The 20471-nt window shown below is 27.3% G+C and overlaps 1 protein-coding gene across 7 annotated transcripts in view; it reads left to right on the top strand.

Moving 5' to 3' along the window:
• The window catches only part of LOC142319586 (uncharacterized), a 917667-nt gene that overhangs the window by 445616 nt on the left and 451580 nt on the right, over nt 1-20471 (top strand). The window contains exon 1 of one of the 7 annotated variants that reach the window (XM_075357045.1): nt 17686-17704. The exons of the other annotated variants lie outside the window; for them this stretch is intronic. The gene's annotated coding sequence lies outside the window, so the exon portion shown is untranslated. Of the gene's footprint in view, nt 1-17685; nt 17705-20471 lie in introns of those variants that run through there. 7 annotated transcript variants of the gene reach the window in all.

Genomic DNA, 20471 nt, shown 5'->3' with positions numbered 1-20471 from the left:
TTGTGTTATCACTTCAATAACCCTGAAGGATAGATAATGTATTACTTTTGTTCCATTTCACAAGATTAATGGACGGATATTATTAATATCATTGTATAAACTGTTTATTCTCCTCTTTGTTATCTTATCCTGCATAAAGTGATTGAAATTTTATTGTACAATTTTACTATGAAATTTATTGATTTTTTTCTATTTAATTTGATCGTAAATTAGTCAAGAAAATCTGTGATGTCTTTTTTAAACAGTAGAAACTATAGAAGCAGTAAATGTTCGTTAGTCTGAAACAATAAATAAAAGTTTCTAAATGACTGAATCTCGTAAAATTTTATCTTCCGGAAAAACAACATAAAGTTTCAAGAGATAATTTGCGTAAATTCATTTATTTCCATTTTGAAATAAACAAAAATAACATAAGAAAATCTATAAAACCGTTCTTCTAAATTTAATGTTCTTTAAAGTTTATAACGGTTGAGTTATATTTTGCTTATTAGTTTAAAATGTAATAACTCGCTTCATAATAACGATAAAAGTCGAAACTGGTGTTATTTTATTTCTGAAATGCGGTTTAGTTTTTTACATAGTTTTATTTCATTATTCATTTTTTTTTTCAAAAACTGAAAGATTTAAAGCAACCTTTTTTTTACAACATTTTTAAACGTTGTGTTCAAAAATCGAAAGCATTTGGCTGTTGCATTTTTAAGTTTCGTTTTAAAAATTAAATTTTAATTTAAAAAAAAAGACTGCAATGTTGATGTAATTAATTAATTAACCAGTACATTATAAATAGGATATTTTGTTGCATGCATTATATAATTCTTTTATTCTGCTTATTTATAACATTAGTTGTAATATAATACATCAGTAAATATATATATATATATGTATACATATATAATTAAAATATTAATTTTATATATATATAAAACTTATAAATTACTTAAAGTTATTGTAGAAGTTCTTATAAAATAATTTTTTTTATACACGTATATTAAGAAATCGTACGGTTTTGATAAAATGTAACACTTTCATGTCGGAATTTTTTTTTTGTAGAGCGTTTTAGTCAGTTTTTGCAGTTTTATAACAAAAAAAAACCATGCTCTGTCATTTTAAAAATATTGGTCAAATTGAATTCGATTTTAAGCACTGTATTAACGTAGCTTCTTAAAAGTCTATTCGAAAAAAAGAAAAAAAAGAATTATTTTTTTTAATGTCCATAAAGTACAAAAAATGAAAATGAGATAAAATAATATCTATATTTTTAAAAATGAAAAAAGAAGACCTGAAACTCAATAAATGATATAATCTCTGTTAGCGGGCCAAGTAGAAAACAAAAAGCGAAATTATCTATACTGCTTAAATTCTATAACTGAATTGTCTTTTATAAGTTGTCTTTATACATTTATATTTTCAGGATATTCTCTCTCTCTCTCTCTCTCTCTCTCTCTCTCTCTCTCTCTGTGTGTGTGTGTGTGTGTGTGTGTGTAAAATTTATTTTATTATAAAATATTTTTTGTTTATTTACTTACCAGTATGTTTACCTATTACTTTTGTTATTTGTTTTCTAATTCTTTACTATGTCTTACATATTTCTAATAACAGTATTACTTTATTATTAGTTCTTACATATTTTTTTTATTATATCTTTATTTTTTATGAATATCACAAGTAATAATATAAAACCTATATGATTAAAACACATTATAACTTATTCAGATCCAATTAGTTTTTTGTAGTTAAGAGATCAGTATGTACAAACAAACAAACAACATTAGTTGAAACAAACATTTTATTTTAAGCATAACAATTAAAAACTCATTGTGCACCTAATAATGTTTTTTTTTCTCCTCATGAAAATTTCAGGTTTAGTTAGGTATGACTAAATTTACATGCGACGAACCTCTTTAAATTGTACAAAGGTTAAGTTAACTTAACGATTTAAGAATAGTTGTCATATTTTCATCTCATGATATTTTACCTTCAAATGTTTAGTTATGTCAAATAATAGATATACATATAATAAGATTTCAAAGTTAAACCATTTTTAAATATTTCTTCTACAAAAAAATAATTCGTATTATAATTTACTGTTTTACAAAATGAAATTTCTGCGTTAGATATCTTTTTTATTAAGGTAGTAAATATATTTTATCACTTTTTAAAAATTTTCTTGTGATAGCTTGGTTTTTTATTATATACATTGATTGTAATAATCTACTTTGGCTGCCTTAACATACACAAAAACGCAAGATAATAATGCCTTTCATTTTGAAAATTTTTCCAATTTTTTTATTTTATTACATATAATCTAAAGTTGAAATTTTATTATGTTTGTATGCATTTGTAGTTTTTTCTAATTTTTTTAATAAATATTAAATAAAGGTAAAAAATGTATATTATTAAAAATTAATGTCAATTTTATTTTGTTTACTTCATTTGTAAATGTTTTTCGCATTTAATTTTTGTTATTTAATTCTTGATTTTATTAGTTAATAACATAGTAAATGATACTAATGTAATACGTACGAATATTAACAAAATGAAACTAAAATTTCTCATATTTTTTTTTGTGGATTAGGAGGTAGGTTTAACGAGGGATAGTTTAAATAGCATCGTTGGTAATTCAGGTTCAACTGCTGGAAGAAATCAAGAGCGGATGAGATGAAGCAAACAAGGAAGAAAAGGGCAAGATTGAAGACGGGTGGGAATGTGGTTCTAGTGTTGGGATAATGAAGGAACCGGGAACCAAATCCAAGGGGCTTTGTACACTGTGATTAGCTCTAGCTAGGCTTTCCACGCTGTAGGCTCCTTTTCAACAAGAACTGGGTGGTAAAAAGCGTATTTAAATACACACATACACTCACATTCATACCGCGTGGAAAATCTTATACAGTATTAAGCATTAAAAAGCATATGAAAAATTTTGCAATGTGAAGTAGGGGGCTACATTATTCAAAAAATAATTGCATTAACTTAAAATAATGAAATCTCTACGCTTATTATTACTATTATTATTATTTGTAGCATATCATTTACTTAATCTCGCATTAGCAGTTTAGTTTCTAAATATTAAAACGATACAAAAAAAATAGCTTTTTTTTATAATTTAATTATTCTTTTCCTTTTCTCCGGACTTTAAAAGCACGAAAAATTAGGTTTTCTTTTTATCCTTTGAAGTGATTGATATTAATTATATTTCGTTTATTATTACAGAAATCTTTCCTATAGGAAAACCCATTGATATTTTTTCTTATTGAGGACTTTAATTGAGGCTCTACATTATAGCAGATATAAGCCAATTTACATTAATATCTAATTTTAGGTTGACGGTTTCTGTGGTAGTTCTTGAATTTAAATAAAAATGATAAAAAATAAAATGTAATTATATTCAATCAAAAATAGCTGCACTGCCCACTAAAATAATTGAATTCAACCACTGTCCTGTAGGATTATAGCATCTCAGCAGCTGTTCGGCGATGTGCTTACCTCTTTCCAAACTGTTGAATGATTTTTTGTTGATGAAGGTAGAATTTTTAGTTTTATTTTTGCGCAAATGAATTATTATAATAATTTTAGGCTAGGGTTAGTATTTTTAGTGGGTATATTAGAACCATTACCGAAACGAACAAGCCTAATTTCTAAGCTTATCCCTGCCGTTTATATTAAAAAAAAAGTATCACTGTTTACTATGTATTAGAGCAATCATTTATGATACTGAGGCGGGTAAAACATAATATAAAACGGTTGAAAACTTTTGAAATAATACTACATCATATTAGTTATTATTTTTGTTTTTTTTTTTTTATAAATGTGCAATCTTTGTTAATAAGAGTAGTTAAGATAGTTTAAAAAAAAAAATAATACTCATCTATACTAAACGAGCCAACAGTTTTCTTAAAACTCAACACAATACTTGGGTTACGTATAATGGCCGTACTATTTTTTGACATTTTTAATTACCAAATACAGTATTTAAAAAATCTTCCCACCAGTTTATGTAAAATAGAATCAACAGATAGTCTCTTGTTACACAAACAATATTTCTCGGTCAATTAAATTTTAAATACTGATTTTTGTAAAATTATTTAATGTATACATAAATTTGTACACAAATAATTTTCATTGACGACGCGATTCTGAATTTCACATCTATAATTAATATTCAACCGAATTTTAACCATTGAGCCATACATAAGAAAGGATTTCATTAATATTCTACTACTCATAAAATTAAGTAAGTTTTAATTGTCAAATTATCTTCTTCGCCTACGTTTAAATAGATGTCCGTTTGTCGAAAAATTATGAAATGTACATTTGTGAATGGTGCATTTTTAAAATTTAACTTTTCATTTAGTTTATTTCGATGCTTTCCTATTTTACGTAAAATCCTTAAGACTCCTTTGAAAAAGAAATGGATAATTTTTTAATGTTTATAGCTTAAACTTATTATAGCTCTTTAAACTTATTATAGCTTAAATCTTAAATTTTCAATTTTTCATGAACAAATTGTCCATTACCTTAAAGGATAATTTTCTTTGGGTCAGTTCTGGCCTTGAAGGTCATTCATTACCTGACCTCCAAAGACAGTTTGAGACACACAAGAAGTAGAGGTTCCCTGTGAATAATATATATATATATATTTTTTTAGGTTAAGTGTAATTTTTTCCTCAAGACTCCATAAGTTGTTTTTTGCTCTATATAAGTTCGTTAATATTTCTTATTCAAATTAATGTTTACATTCTACCTGTCATCAATTCCGAGACGTATCAGATTATTTGTTATAAATATTTTGTATATTCATTCGAGTAGTAGTGTCTATTTGAAATAATATCTTTTTATTTCTGTTAACATTATAAAAATAAAAAAATAAACAGAATTATGAAGAAAAAGGTTTGCCCTTTAAAGCTGAAATTACGATGAACCGTATGAATAGGGCGATTGAGTTCGCGTGGGAACTGACAGGTGACAGTTTAGTCGTTTTAAGTTGTGTTATGAGAGTTGATACCTTGTCATGTTGATGCCCCTTAAAATCGAACACTATTACGATGTACTTTTCATATTATCTAAACCAGAATTACATTAAATTTAGTGTTACGCTTAAAATACTCTGTACAACGGATACTTCAAGCGTTTGTTTAACTATAAATATTTTACTATTATTTGTAGTAATCTAGTAGTAGATTAATAGTTTTTTAAATAATAAAATGATTTACTCATTTCAGTTAAAATGTCAAGTTCATTCCTCTCTGAATTTAGTCATGTTTTTAGCTAATAATTATTCAGATTTCATTTATATAATTCCTCTTTTTTTTTATACAATACTATTATGCGAAACAAAAAGGATAAAAATTAAGTACTCTAATTTCAGCACTTTTCAAAATTATTCAGCTTTCAGTTTTTATTTCTTCTTTAGTTCAGTTAATACTATTTTATTTTAGAAACTGATCAGCTTTAGATTAAATGAGATTATATAATATATATATATATATATATATATATATATATATATATATATATATATATACACACACATAGAATTGATTATATATATGATAAACTACAGCTTGTTATATGTTAAAGTAATATTTTGAAGTAAAATAAGAAGCAAAAAGTTTTGATTAATATCTATAAAAATAAGCAATGCATTTTTACAACTTTATTGTTTTGTTTTGAATTGAAACCTTTTAATCTTTTTTTTAAGTATTTGACTATTATATTTCATTTAACTAACATGTTTAACAGAATTCTGGGTTTAGGGAAAAAGCTTTAATATTGAGTAGACTAATCTATTTTGTGTAATTAGTTTGCGGTTTTATGGAGTTGTTCATTCCTTTGATACAATAACCTCACTTGTATGTTATTGAATTTTTAGATTAAATTAATTCTGTATTGTCTCTCTGTATTTCTCTTATGATATCATTTTATCATTGTTTTATTCTACTCCTGATTTAAGTGAATTACATTTAATATTTTCACAATAATAAAATGGAGAATTTGTTTTTACTACCGTTTAAAACAGTTTAATTAATCATTTATATAATTTAGCTTTCAGATTTTGAATTTTTATAAATATCAGTGATATGTGCATTGTGTTTATCCAGTCGTTCATGTAAAGAACTCTATGTTTATTCAGTTATTCAGACAATTTTCAGATTTTTTAATTTGGAACATTTTTTTCAATGATTTACGATAGAAAAGATTACTCAGATTATTTATTTGTTTTGTAAAAAGCAAATTTAAAAAAATGAAATAATTTCAAGCGATATGAAATTTTGGTTATTCTGGTGTTTTTTATGAGGTAAACTACTACTAACTAATTATACACTGATACGTTTATAGCATTGATCCAACTCAACGGTTTGTATTTTGTAGAAGTATCCACCAAGTCGATTTACATTAAAATTGCTGAATGCGTGAGGTTGTTTCATTAGAGAACTGTACCTGTTCTGGAATGAATTTTTAATTTCTGGAAGAATATACTTTTACTGTCCCGGTTATTGTCTTGCTATAGCAGCTCTAGGTAAACAGGAAAGTACATTGGTCGGTCCAAAATGTTGATGACGGAGTTTATTTGTAATATCGAATGATGTATTTAAGTAAGTAATTTTACCTATATTTTGATGAATATTTATTTGGCTTATCATAAATTCCTCGAAAATGGCTAAAAAAATCTCTGTATATGGGATATTGATAGCATGAAATTTTAGACAAAATTAAAAAAGTTATTTTGAACATTTTTGTAGAGTTCGTAGAAATGGTAGGTCAAAATTGCGATGTTGCGAAAAATTTTTGAGGGTATGATATTAATATTCTATTATAGCTCAATTTGTAAATTTTTATCAGTTTTCAGTTTTTTATTCGTTTTAGGTGAGTTTGAAAAACATCTTTTGTTATTTGATGAGTTTCAACACCGATGGAGATGTCTTTCGAGGTATTTGTCTAGAAAGGGATTTAAAAGCGACTTAAAGATGACCTCCGGTAAAGCCCATCAGGACTAGGAACGGTTAGGGTGGTGTAGCGACCGGGATCGTCAGAAGGCGGGTGTCTTACGCTATGGAGTCAGGTTGGGTGGTTGTAGAAAATTAAACTTTAGTATGATGAAAATACTTAAGTTATATAAAATTCTAAAGTTTATTAGATTTGTAGGTGAAAGATGTTAAACTCTTATTTCTTAACAGTTTTCTCCCATACCTCGAAAACCTGTTGACCAAAAAGTTAAAATATGACATAAATAATTGCTTTTATGTGTCCCAGCTTTTCCCTAATTTTCGAATAGATCGGAATAGGAGGCATATATTGGGATACCCATATTTTGTATGACTATCAACGCAAAATAATTGATCAATAATGTACCGTTCCCATTTGGGTAAAAGATTCCAAACCTCCTGACAGATTGGTTGAGCACTTACAGCTTAGAGGTGATCTTGTGATTTCTTCTAAATAAGATTGTTTATCTCGTATTGCAATTCCTTGGAGGATCGATCATCGAATTTATTATCTACCCTTTTCCTTATCCTTGACAACTCGGTTCTGCGGATATAAAGCTGATCCTAATAGAATCATGCTGAAAATACTGGAGATTGCAGTGTATCCTTTGTGTGATCTGAACTTTTACTTTCCTCTGGTGAAAATGGAGGTGGTTACACAGTAAATGTATAATGAGGAAGTGGCTGTCTAATAAAGTAGGAAAAGATTCTGATCTCTTTTAAAAATAGGTTATTACAAAATTAAAAAGTGATCAAAGAAAGGCACCACGTTTCTTTTTCTTTAAAAATCCAGTTTTCAGTATTTTATAATTAGGTGTCAGTTATAAAGTGCAAAGCAATAACAGCTTTTACGTTGATTTTTTAATTTTTCTTTTTAGGTTTTTCGTTAAAAATCGAGTTTGTGCTTTGTTACTGTATTTGTTGTCTATTTCTCAGAGATGGTCGACGAATGCCGCGTTTAGTTTATTGTTGAGTACTTTTACGTAGATTTTATCATTGCATGAAACTGTGTTCTGTTTACTCAATGTAGAAACCTTGTGCAGTTAAGACTAATTTAGTTTTTTATACCCGAAGGCACGATACATCATATCTGTTTAGTGAATGTATTCTGTGTTTGAGTATTTGTCCTGTATTATCTTTTGTCCTAATAAATTTTATTAGAGTAGAAGTTAGCATTGCATTATTATTTTATAAGAGATTAGTGGAACTGAGTTTTTATTTTAAATGTAACTGCTTTTGTTTTAATTTAATCCAAGGCGCAAAATGAAAGAAAATTTTAAGCATAAAACTGTACCATGTGTGAAAGAAATCTTACACGCAGATTGACTTTTTATCATACTCCTTTATAAAAGGTCCTGTCTGCTTTACAGTGCTGATTTTTGCTCTCTGTATCGACCCTTACATATACACACACATGGTGCTCTTTAGCAATGTAAGCAAAATTTTCTTTCATGCTTTTTTTAGCTTTCCCTTGATATTTGACGGCAGTCATCTTTTGTTTTTTCCTTTTTTTGTTGGTTTGATAGCCTGTTTTCATAAAATTCTCTGAACTGTGTGTGTGTGTTTATGTATTTATGTATGTGTGTGCAGGAGCTATGTTTGCGTGAATACACACACTTACACACACTTTTTATCATAACGTTTGAAAATTATCATCCAATACTACTAGCCTGCTTTCAAATGAAGTTTTTTATTTTTGTTATTCATGTAAATAAATGTTTATAAAAACTTAAAGCATCTTCAGATACTTTATTTGTATATTTATTATTTTCTTCTATAGAAATGTTTTTCCCCCTATAAACTTTAATTATATTTACACTTGACTTAGTATTATTGCTAGACTCACATAGATCACATTGCATCATTAAGTTTTATTAAGTTTATAAAGTTTGTGTGATTTGATTTATTTTATAAAATGTTTTGCAAAAAGACAACCGTTAAGTTAATAAAGCAATCTTCACATATCAACTGTTCTTTAATACTGCTGGAATGTTTTAATAACATAATTAAAAATGTAGAAAACAAACTGCTCTTTCCAGTTTTGACTTACATACATGAATTTTTTTACTTTTTATATTTACATAGCCTATTATTTGGTTTTCAACGAAATACCTAGCGTGTTAAAAGATAGACTAATAACTCTACATTAACTATTTTGAAGATCAGTTGTATTGATCAAATTACTTTCCACGGATGTTTAAAACATCCTTTTTCTTAGAAATTTGTCACGACATGAACCGTGACAAAATAAAACACTTTTCTTTTGAAGAATTATATTTTACAAAACATTGACAAAACAATCGATTTTTTTTTATCAAATGAAAACTTATTTATTTGTTTTAATTTATCTTTGGTGAAATTTATTTAAGGTTAGCTATGAACATTATTGAGAATTATGCATTATAAGTCTTCATTTTTATCCTGTAAATTCAACGTGGTGTAATTCGTTGTTAAGGGCTCATAAAAAAAACAGCTTTTGATTGTGTATTTAAAAAGTTTCTGTTTTATTTTAGTATTTTTTGAAAATTTTGTGATGAACACTTTCAGCATGAACAACATTTAAAAAAAGCATTAATTTTGATATGTAGCTTATTAAATGTATGTTTTTAACGGATCGATTTAGGGCCGAACATGATCATTAGATTAAATGAATAATGTATGGAAATCATTCGCAAGTAAATTTTTTTTTTTTATAAACCAACGTTTAAACAACCCATTTAAAGCATTTTTTTTAAAAAAAAAAAAAACTCATTCGCTAATACACCAGGTCTCGCAACAAATTCATGGTAGTATGTTAACCCGTTCTGTTAAAAAGAATCCTGCAAAAAACCCACTAAGACTTATAAGAGATTTGTTAACGTAGAATATTTTTTTATTATTATGTCTTCAAAAAGTTTAAAAAAAATTACGGAAGGGGTGGGATCATTTTTAGACCGACAGCGTTACTTTACCAAGTAAATATAATAAAATCCAAGACAATAGTAATTACTTTATTAATTGTCTAATTTCATATAATGAAAATTAATTTTTCTTTTTAATGAAAATAAATTATTTGTTTTATATATATATATATATATATATATATATATATATATATATATATATATATATAGTATTTTTTATTAGTTATAAATAAATTATTTACTTGAAGTTCTAATAGTCGCACATTTATTTATGTTAACAGTTAATATTTTATTATTTAGTAATAATATAATAATACTACGGTTTAACATTTGATAATAACTCCAACCGTAAGAAGTTGATGTTTTTAAGTTGAGTAGTAGCATGCTTTCGGCCTAGTCTTACTGAAATTTGTGTTTTCCCAGCGCCTATATTATCGTACATAGTTCAATATGTTTGTATTGTATTGTGAGCAATATACTGTGCACAATACAATAATAAAAAATTATTATTACAGGCGCAGATTACATAATAAAAAAACTATTAGTTGTTTTTTATTTTGTAATCTGTGCCAGCTATTTGTAGGTTTCAGTTTTTTTTTTTTAATTTAAGTCTTGCAAGGTTTTGATTTACAGTAACCTACGTATACTTTTTATTAGGTTTCTTTCCAACCCCTATGGTGTTGATTACAAAAGTGTGGTAGTTTTAATTATCATGTTACCTGTGTTACATCGATACTATTTATACAACGAAGTTCGTTTGTATAATCACATTTAAAATTGCTTTTCAATATTATTTGGTTTGTTGTCATAGAAACATGATTACAAAAAGAGACTTGGAAACAATAAAAAAATATGTTGTATTTGCTTATATATTTAATTTTTTACAAAGGCATATTTTATTTACAACTGCATTTCCTTTTTTCACTGTTGTAAAAATTAAGTTTTATATCCTGGAAACTTTTGACATAAAAATAGCCACGATTCATTTTTTCGATTTTTTTTGTCTTCAGTCATTTCACTGGTTTGATGCAGCTCTCCAAGATTCCCTATCTAGTGCTAGTCGTTTCATTTCAGTATACCCTCCACATCCTACATCCCTAACAATTTGTTTTACATATTCCAAACGTGGCCTGCCTACACAATTTTTTCCTTCTACCTGTCCTTCCAATATCAAAGCGACTATTCCAGGATGCCTTAGTATGTGGCCTATAATTCTGTCTCTTCTTTTAACTATATTTTTCCAAATGCTTCTTTCTTCATCTATTTGCCGCAATACCTCTTCATTTGTCACTTTATCCACCCATCTGATTTTTAACATTCTCCTATAGCACCACGTTTCAAAAGCTTCTAATCTTTTCTTCTCAGATACTCCGATCGTCCAAGTTTCACTTCCATATAAAGCGACACTCCAAACATACACTTTCAAAAATCTTTTCCTGACATTTAAATTAATTTTTGATGTAAACAAATTATATTTCTTACTGAAGGCTCGTTTCGCTTGTGCTATTCGGCATTTTATATCGCACCTGCTTCGTCCATCTTTAGTAATTCTACTTCCCAAATAAAATTCTTCTACCTCCATAATCTTTTCTCCTCCTATTTTCACATTCAGTGGTCCATCTTTGTTATTTCTACTACATTTCATTACTTTTTTTTGTTCTTGTCTAAATTAATTAATGTTAATTTAATTAATGTTTAAATAAATAAATTAATTAATTAATGTTTATCTTCTCTTAAACTTTGAATTTTCAGAATTTTACTTGTGAAAATACTGACGACTTTAATCTACTTAAATAAGACAATAAGGAAAACAACATATTTTATTTATTTCTCAAGGGAGTTATAGTTAGTCTTCCTATATTTTTATATATGAATCAGAATTCTTCTGATGATCTTTATTTCTTTTGATGTTTGCTTAGAAATCTAAAACCTGTTTACCGATTTGAATTATTTTATACCTCCATATTTATTGAACTTTAAGGAAAATTTTAAGTATACGTTTGTGCAGATACTTCAGTTGTTGGTTAAGTAGTAAGACTTAAATCGAGATCGTGTCATATTTTAGAGCGTAATTTTTCGTATAACATAATCCTGGTCAGGCTTGGCATTTTACATACGGAAAAAATTCCATTTCCATATTCCCACGTACCTGGTTCAAAAGCTTCTGTGGTAAATTATTGAATTAATTCATCATTAAAAAAGAAAAAGAGAAATATATTATTTTTACTTATCACGTTCATTAAAATACGACTGTAGAATTCCTTTAGACGAACTTTATAAAGTAAAGTGAATTTCATTATAATATTATTTTTGTAAAAATCGCAAAGTCCATTCTGTAAATATTAGAAATTTAATGAGATATTTTCAATTTTTATTGTGTAATATTTTCGTGGCTAAGTGAGTGAGATAATGAATTATAGAGAGTCTACCTTTATACTGTAGACATAACTAAAGTTGATGAAATGCATTTTATTAATAATATTGTCTTTACGTTTAATTCAGAACTGAAGAAAACCCCCATTATACAATTTCTGTATTTCTCTGTTTTAAGAAACTCGCAGAATGAACTTATTTTAACCAGACTTGGTTAAGTACACAGTTTTTTTTTTAATATTTCACTAAAACAAGATGAGATATGTCAGGTACAAAAAAAAATTATTGCTTGCTTTAGAGTGTGATGGTCAATGTAGCTAGCTTCTGTCTTTCTTGTTCTTTCTTTATGAAAACTGGATTTCAGTCTCATATATTTCTTTCCTTCTGGTATTCAGTTTCGAAGCACGTTTGAGTCATACCAGTTTAATTTATCGAACAGACTTTCTTGTATTTCCAGTTCTTAAGGAAAAAATTTCAACTGTTATGGTTGAAATCGATCTGACTAGTTTTGACTGTTAGGAATATTAAGCTTCTGCTATACAGATAATTCCTGTCTAGAATCGATAGCTTTTATTAATGGCCATATTCTTTGATTGGTGTATATTGAACTCTAAATCGTGTTTACTAATAAATAATGCTGTTGTGTTTATCTTTCATTCATTACAAATTGTATAGTAATTGCCGATTCGTTTTTGTTTTTAAAATTTTATAATTTCGTATTTTATTATTTTCTCTCTTATTATTTTTCACTTATAAGAATACAATGAATCTGGTTTTGGTTTGAATGTACAGTTCTTGCACCATGTAATGATATTTCAAACTTTTTTTAAATACCAGATATTCTAAATTTTGTGTACAACTATTTCTTTTATGAAGTTTTATCCTACTATTATTTTTCCTTTTTTTGGAAACTTGCCCAAAAAATCGCTATTGTGGTAAATGAATAAATGATAGGTAAGACATAATGTACACATTCTGACCATACATCATAAAATATTTACAATCTTATATGACGAAAGTAGTTTTTTTTTTTTTAGGTTTTTAAAGATTAAACAAAAAACACTTCTGGTATAATTGTTAATTAAAAATTGAAAAACATTTTTGATTTTTCCTACTTTATTTTTTATTATTCTTATTTTTAGCAGTATTAACTCCACCTAAGCAAAAATCCCAAAAAACAGTTTTTTAACAGCAGTTGTTAAATTAGTGATATATACTCGTGTGTATATATATATGTGTGTGTATACGAGTTGCTTTATACATGTGTGTGTGTGTGTGTGTATGTATATACATACACATACAGCCGCGACTGGAATACAAATCCCGTCGCGGAATTTGTGTTTCCCATTGCGATCAGGGAATGTTTAGCTAGAGGGCTCTGCCCCCTGAATCCCTGTATTCATTAAGCTCATTATTTAGAATAATAATGATAAATAAAAATTAAATCTTGTTCAATTTATAAAAATATCTATATACTGTAACTTTTTCAGAGCAACATTTTGGTCAGGACAGAACCAGAAATTTTAAGTGATCTGAAGAATGCGGGTTTCAAAATAGTCGGTCTACATCTTAAAAATAGTAATTATAGCTGGTTGACCGTCCTTCGTACAGATAATGTATTTTTCCTGGTTCATAGCATTATCCGAGTACAGGCACTAGGAGGTGACTGTACTTGGATTCTAGTTTTTTTTAAATTTTGTTTATTTTATGTTTTTTAATCAAGTAATAAGAAACAGGTCTCGTCGCATATACAATATCAGTAGCAGTGGCTGTATTGGTTGAGCCGCCACCGCCTGTTATGCTACACCCCTTAAAAAATCGAAATTCAAGAATACCGGAAAATTATTTTTAGATATTTATCTACAAGCCCAAATCTATTGAATAACTCGTTTAGTATAGTCGAAAATAGGGAAAATTTGCAATCATTGTTCAACATTTTTTACCTTTCTACACCCCTTTTAACGTCGAATTTCAAGAAATCTAGAAATTGATTTTTAGATATTCACATGAAGATTATACATACACACGCGCCGGCGCACACACACACACACACACACAAATCAAGATAATATCTTCATTTTTTATCGAGAAATTAAAAAGGAGTAAATTTCATTGTTATTCCATTTTAGTCTTTAAACATGTATTCAAATTTTAATTAATTTATCTGCACTAGATTTGGCTGGGCGTTGATTATAAAACACTCGCCCATATTCTTATATATATGTTACGGTAAAACCGTAACCGAAAAAATCTTGAAAACACATTTAATTCGGACTTTTACCAAATCGTTTTGGTCATTGTTGACAATAACCATATTCTGTTGGTAAAAGTTGACAATTCTCTGACGAAATCACTTCTAAATAGGAAAGAGCATGAATTTAAAAATGCTATTCTGAATTTCGGGATTTCAGTTCAAAAATCGCATTAAAATTAATCAGTTTCAAACGTGAGAATAATCAATTAATAGTTAACTCTTAAATACACACTCTGGGTCTAACACCCGGATTGTTTTTAACCCAATTTATTTTCAATTTTTGCTGCGGGAATAAAGTTTTGAATCCCAATGGAACGTTTTACATTAAATACAGTCATTTTGTTCGTTCAAAACATTCTAAAACTTAAGGAAAGATAAAAAAAACCTAAAAAATATAACTAAAAATTCTGTTTTTTAAAATATAGCCTTCCAGTTTTCTGTTTATCGTAAAATTCGTCTTTCCTTTTACAAAACACCATGATTAAAAAAGCATGCTGCTAAGAAAATGTGATTGAATTTTATTTAATATTATTAAGAATAATTTGTACACAAAGAAGTTAATTAATTGTGGTTAAAGTTTTTGAAATGTCTTAGTATTATATAGCAAAATAAAGTTTTTTGTAATCTTTTAAAAAACCTGTTTCATTTTTCACCTGCAGTGTACTGAAATTCCAAAATTGGGAAGAGCATTTTTAAATTCATACTTTTGAGTGATTTCATTACAGAATTGTCAGCTTTTACCTACAGTCTATAGTAAATGTCAATAATGACCAAAACTATTTGGTAAAGGTCCGAAATAAATGTGTTTTCAAGATTTTTTCGGACTTTTACCAAGTGACTTGGTAAATGTTAGAATTTACCGGTAAAACTTAAGATTTACCGGTATTCAGGGTTTTACCGTAACATATATATAAAATCCATGGACAGTTATTTCTCTAAAGAGTGATAATCTTTTCGTAATTAATGAAATTTTTATTCGAAATACTATACCGTGATTTATAAATATAAAGTAATTAACGTACTTCTTCATTTTTGTGGATACAAATAGAAATATATTCGATTTTTTTTAAGAAACTAAATTGATGGTAAAAATTCCAAGTAAAATATTGTATTGATATAAAATATATATAGTTGACGTATAAGTTATTAATAACGAAATAGGTCACCAAATAATAGATTTATTGCGCGCGCGCGCGCGCTTATGTGTATAAGTAAAATACGTATTAAAAATATATTATAGAATATATATATAGATGTATTCTAAATAATTTTAGTGTAAAATAAAATATTGCAGCGTTCGTTATCAGAACAAAAATGTTCAAATTCGTGTAATGTTTATAAATTAATATGAGTTGGAACTAAAGCATCAAAATACCATTTTTCGTTGATTAAAAATTTTAAATTATATTGAAATAACATCGCTTTAATTATTTAATATCAATAATAGAGTGACATTTGAAAGATTTTTACTTACGCATAAATGGAAAAAGTGTAAAAAAATCAATCTAAAAAATGAATATACACTTAACGCGATAACTAATGAATACTTTTTATACAATAGGATACAATTTTTTAAATGGTTTCACGCTCTTGTGAAACCATCATTTTGTACTCTCATTTTGCTCTCATTTTGTACTTCGATGCGTTTAAATAAAGGTCAATCTATTTTATCTGCAATAAAAATAAGATAAAATAATGCATGCAATAAAAAGAAGATTATTTTATAGATACGTTTTTTACCAATTCATATCGCCTTTTTTTTTTTTTGTTAAAAAATGAAATTTTTCTCATAATTGCCAAAATAATATTATAAGTTAGGCTAATTCATCGATTCGATAAATCGATGAAAAAAATAATGAATGAATTCTTAAAATTTAAGCCAAAGTCTGGTGACGAACAGTACAAATTTGTTTTTTAATGATGCAAAAGAGCCGCTTTTTATCGACAGTGATGATTGAAATTTAAGAAAATAATGAATAGATGCAAATTGACAACTGCTGTCTTTTAACGTGAGTTACTCTGCCAGATTTTAGACAAGCAGAGATCTCGCCAAATTGTATATTATGTAAAAAAAACCTCATACGTAACTAGACACACAAACTTCATTATTTATAATAAAACGAGTTACGCAAAATTTTTGATAACAAGCAAGCCTCCATAAATTATCAAATGAAAAATATAGAGACACACATATGATATATTTAAAATAAATGAAACATTTATTAACAATTACAAGACTAATGATCTATCTAGGTCCAGTAAGAGATTTTATTTTAATTTTTAGGAAAAATTCAATAAGGGAAATTAATTTATTTATATAACATACAATTTCAATATGCCAGCCATTAATTAGCTATAAGGACATATCATTAGTTCCGAGAGTAATTTAACGTTAAACTAGTCTCGAAAATAATAACTTCCATACCTTTTCATAATTATGTTGAAGCCTGGGCATTAGCAAATTTACTAGATCTTGATTATGGATTATGATGACCAGTTTTTTTCCTCTTAAGTGTAAATCACCGCATAATTAATGATAAATTGTTGTATATATACAAAAATTATATTATTATGTGTAAAATTACTTTCTTCATTGTATTGCAATATAATTAAAAAGGTTTTAGAACATCCAGAATCGCCTTATGAAACCACAGAATATGGCTATATAGAGAGCGTTTAAACAAGACTGGTGCGCTACTCGTACGACTGAGAAGACTGCTCTGTGCTGACCTGTCAGAACCTACAATAAATGAATCATCTTGCATATACAGCTGTTGGCTTCGTAACGTTATGTTTGTATCCCTCCCTCAGTTGGAAATCAACTTAAAAGATCCTTTTATGTACATAAGTTATCCCTAAAAAAATACTTCCGCAAGCCAATACTTTAAAAATATTATCACACAAAACCGGTGAGTGATGGAAAAATTCTAATTTCATTTTTGAATTCGGCATAAAAGTTACATTTGGATTCTGTAAAACTTACATGTGCCAGAAACTGTGTTTATTAGTGTTGTTAATTATTGTTTTTCCTGATTAATCGCCTAATTGTTTTTGTTGTATTACTACATCCTTTTTTTTTAATTATACTATTTTTCTTGTATTGAAATATTACTTCGTAGTGCGTTTATTTTATTAAAGTAATTATTTTCTCTTCTTGTTGCAGGTATAATTATTTTTCTATCTGATAATTTGTAAGTATGAATTTTAATTTATTGAATAATAATTTATTGAATTTTAATGAATAGTTTTGTTAAATTTGTTGTAATAATTTATTTACGGCTAGTCTGTAATGTAATTTATTTGGGAATTTTTTGCGATGATTTTCGACTATATTTTACTGTGCTATATATATATTCCAATCTTCTATCACGCGAAATTATGTCCTATTATTCACTGAGTAAGACGACATTACATTTGAATTTTTCCTCATGAAGCACGCGAAGATTTATGATTGTTAAAAATGTAATGGTTTAGAAAACACAAAGCTTTGTTTTACATATATATTGTTTTTTCCTTTTTAGTTTTGTCGTTTGTAAAGTAAATAACTTTTACCAGCTGTGAATAATATATTATATTATGTATAATTTAACATTGTAATTTCCCGAGTTATGGTAATATTTTATAAAAGTTATCACGAAAAAAATTAATTTTGTTTTCTGATTTATATTACCATATTTTATTAATAAATTAATAAAATGTGTTTCTACATAACACCACCATCTCAAGAGGCATATTAAAGTCCTTAATGCTATAATAAACCTTTTCAGTATACGCAGTACATAAATTTCTTTGTTTCGCAATAGAAGGATCATTGGTTTGTTGTTTTGCACATTGCTGTAAAGCACCTGACATGTAAAAGGCACTAACCAGAACTGATTTCTTCGAGAATAACGATGTTCCTGTGGTAAATAGAAGGAAATTATCACTTGTAAGACTGAACATCTCCTCTCCAGTTTCGGTTCTATTCATTTCTTTTCGATGGACATGACATATCGATGTGAAATGATATCTTTGACTCACTTTTTGTAAAGAAGAAAATGGAAAAACCACTTCATCACTTTCTCTATATGGAAATTATGCTATTTGAAAACGGTTTTACATATTCGAGAGTGGCTTGTATATCATGCCAGATCACAATTGTGGTAATCAGCTGCAGTACAAAGCCTAAGAATTATTAAATATGTGTGTTGGTTTAAGTGTATTGGTTTACATATTGACACTTCATGTCATGTTGAAAAGTATAAATTATCATGAAATTATGTATTGGTCCGAAAGAATTGTCTATTGTATCAGAATTAATAAATTTTCACATTGTCCTGGGTTAATTAATTAATAAGTCATTCTTAGAGGGGAATTATATATAATTTACATCTTTCTAGAAAATTCAGAAACCACTAAGCTGCTATGACTAGTTGCACTACCTTCTGCAAAGAATGCATTACACTAACTGATTTCTTAATGGGTGCAAAAGATTAATGAGATTTCTCCGTATTTATGTACCTGATATTAAGTGATACATTGTTTTTTTTTTCAAATCTAATATTCGCTCTGTTCTTAAAATAATAAAGAATTTTCGAAAAATAAAGAAGAGATTAAGATTTCTTTTGAAAATACAAGGTCTGTGTTTCCAGTAGATATTTTTTTGAACAGTTCCATTCTACAGCTCTTTCGTTACTGAAGTTATAGGTGTCAGTTACACAACTAAAAGTTGGTGGTACCAACTTAAAGATGAAAATTCTTTAATATATATGATTGAATGCGGTAATATATTTAATCTGTTATTTTAGGGTATTTAAAAAAAAATGTGTATTTTTATTATGTTATTAATTATGTTTTTGTCAAATTGAATGTTTTGGTAAACATTTAAGTTTAATTTCATGGTTTTTGCGTTCGATCTGATAAGTTTTATAATAAAACAATTAATATTTTTATGTGTTTATATTATTTCTATGAGGTGCGCTGATTCATTCAGTTGTTATGTTTAGCATATAAAGGAATTCTTTCAGTCTGCTAGTGTATGTGCGTCCTGTCTGGCCAATGTCGAATTTACCACAGTAATTGCAGTTTAATTTGTATCTTCTGAAAGCACAATTTTGCGTATGAGTCGTCTTAATCTTCTCATTTCCTTTTTTTAATTTATCTCATTTTTTCATTCTGATAAACCCGAATTCTTTTAGTTGAAACTTTTTATGATTTATTTAAAATTTAAATAAAGAGCTACAATATTTTCTGGAGTATTTTCTTCTGACTAATCGTGTTTTACTTAATAAGATATCGACTTTTCAGTCTGATATCTTATTTAGAAAAAAAATTTAAAAACAATTCAGAAACACAGATTATAATTGTAAAACGTTAGAAAGATTTATTCAACTCTAATTTTTAAGATTTTAGATATATTTCTCACACGCAGCCGACAAGGGCCGAAGTTTATTTCTTCTCTGATAACTGTATGTAGAGAAAGATTATTTAAAAAATGTTGGCAATATTTTGAAACAGTTTACAGCTAAAAAGGAGTTAAATTACTTGTAAAATTTTTAGAGTTGGGGGTTATAAAACTGTTCTTTATTTTCAAAAAATGTATGATATTATTTCCAATGGTTTTTTATTAATATTATTTATTATTCAGTTAAAAAAAGCACCTGTAAAATTTTGATGAAGTATCCCTTCCTTATCAGATTTTAAAAAAATTAATGGAATCAATTCTCCTGATATGAAAGATAGACAATCTTGAGAGTTTCATGGTTCCCTAGGTTAGGTCGATTTGTAGAAAACAAAATCAACATCCGTTCCGAATTTTATTTAATAGATTATAGTATTTTTAAACTTAATTGGATCTCAGGACATCTAAAAATAGAAAATTCAGGGAATATATTTTTACCGACAAATACGTTCCTTAATTATAGCGTAATTAATGGTATCACCCAAACTTCTAATTGTGTGCAACCTACCTGAAGGATT

Source organism: Lycorma delicatula, chromosome 2 (genome assembly GCF_047948215.1).
Source record: "Lycorma delicatula isolate Av1 chromosome 2, ASM4794821v1, whole genome shotgun sequence".
In the NCBI taxonomy this organism is placed as follows: domain Eukaryota; kingdom Metazoa; phylum Arthropoda; class Insecta; order Hemiptera; family Fulgoridae; genus Lycorma; species Lycorma delicatula.
Note: the sequence above shows the minus strand (reverse complement) of the source record. Positions and strands in the feature narration are given on the sequence as shown.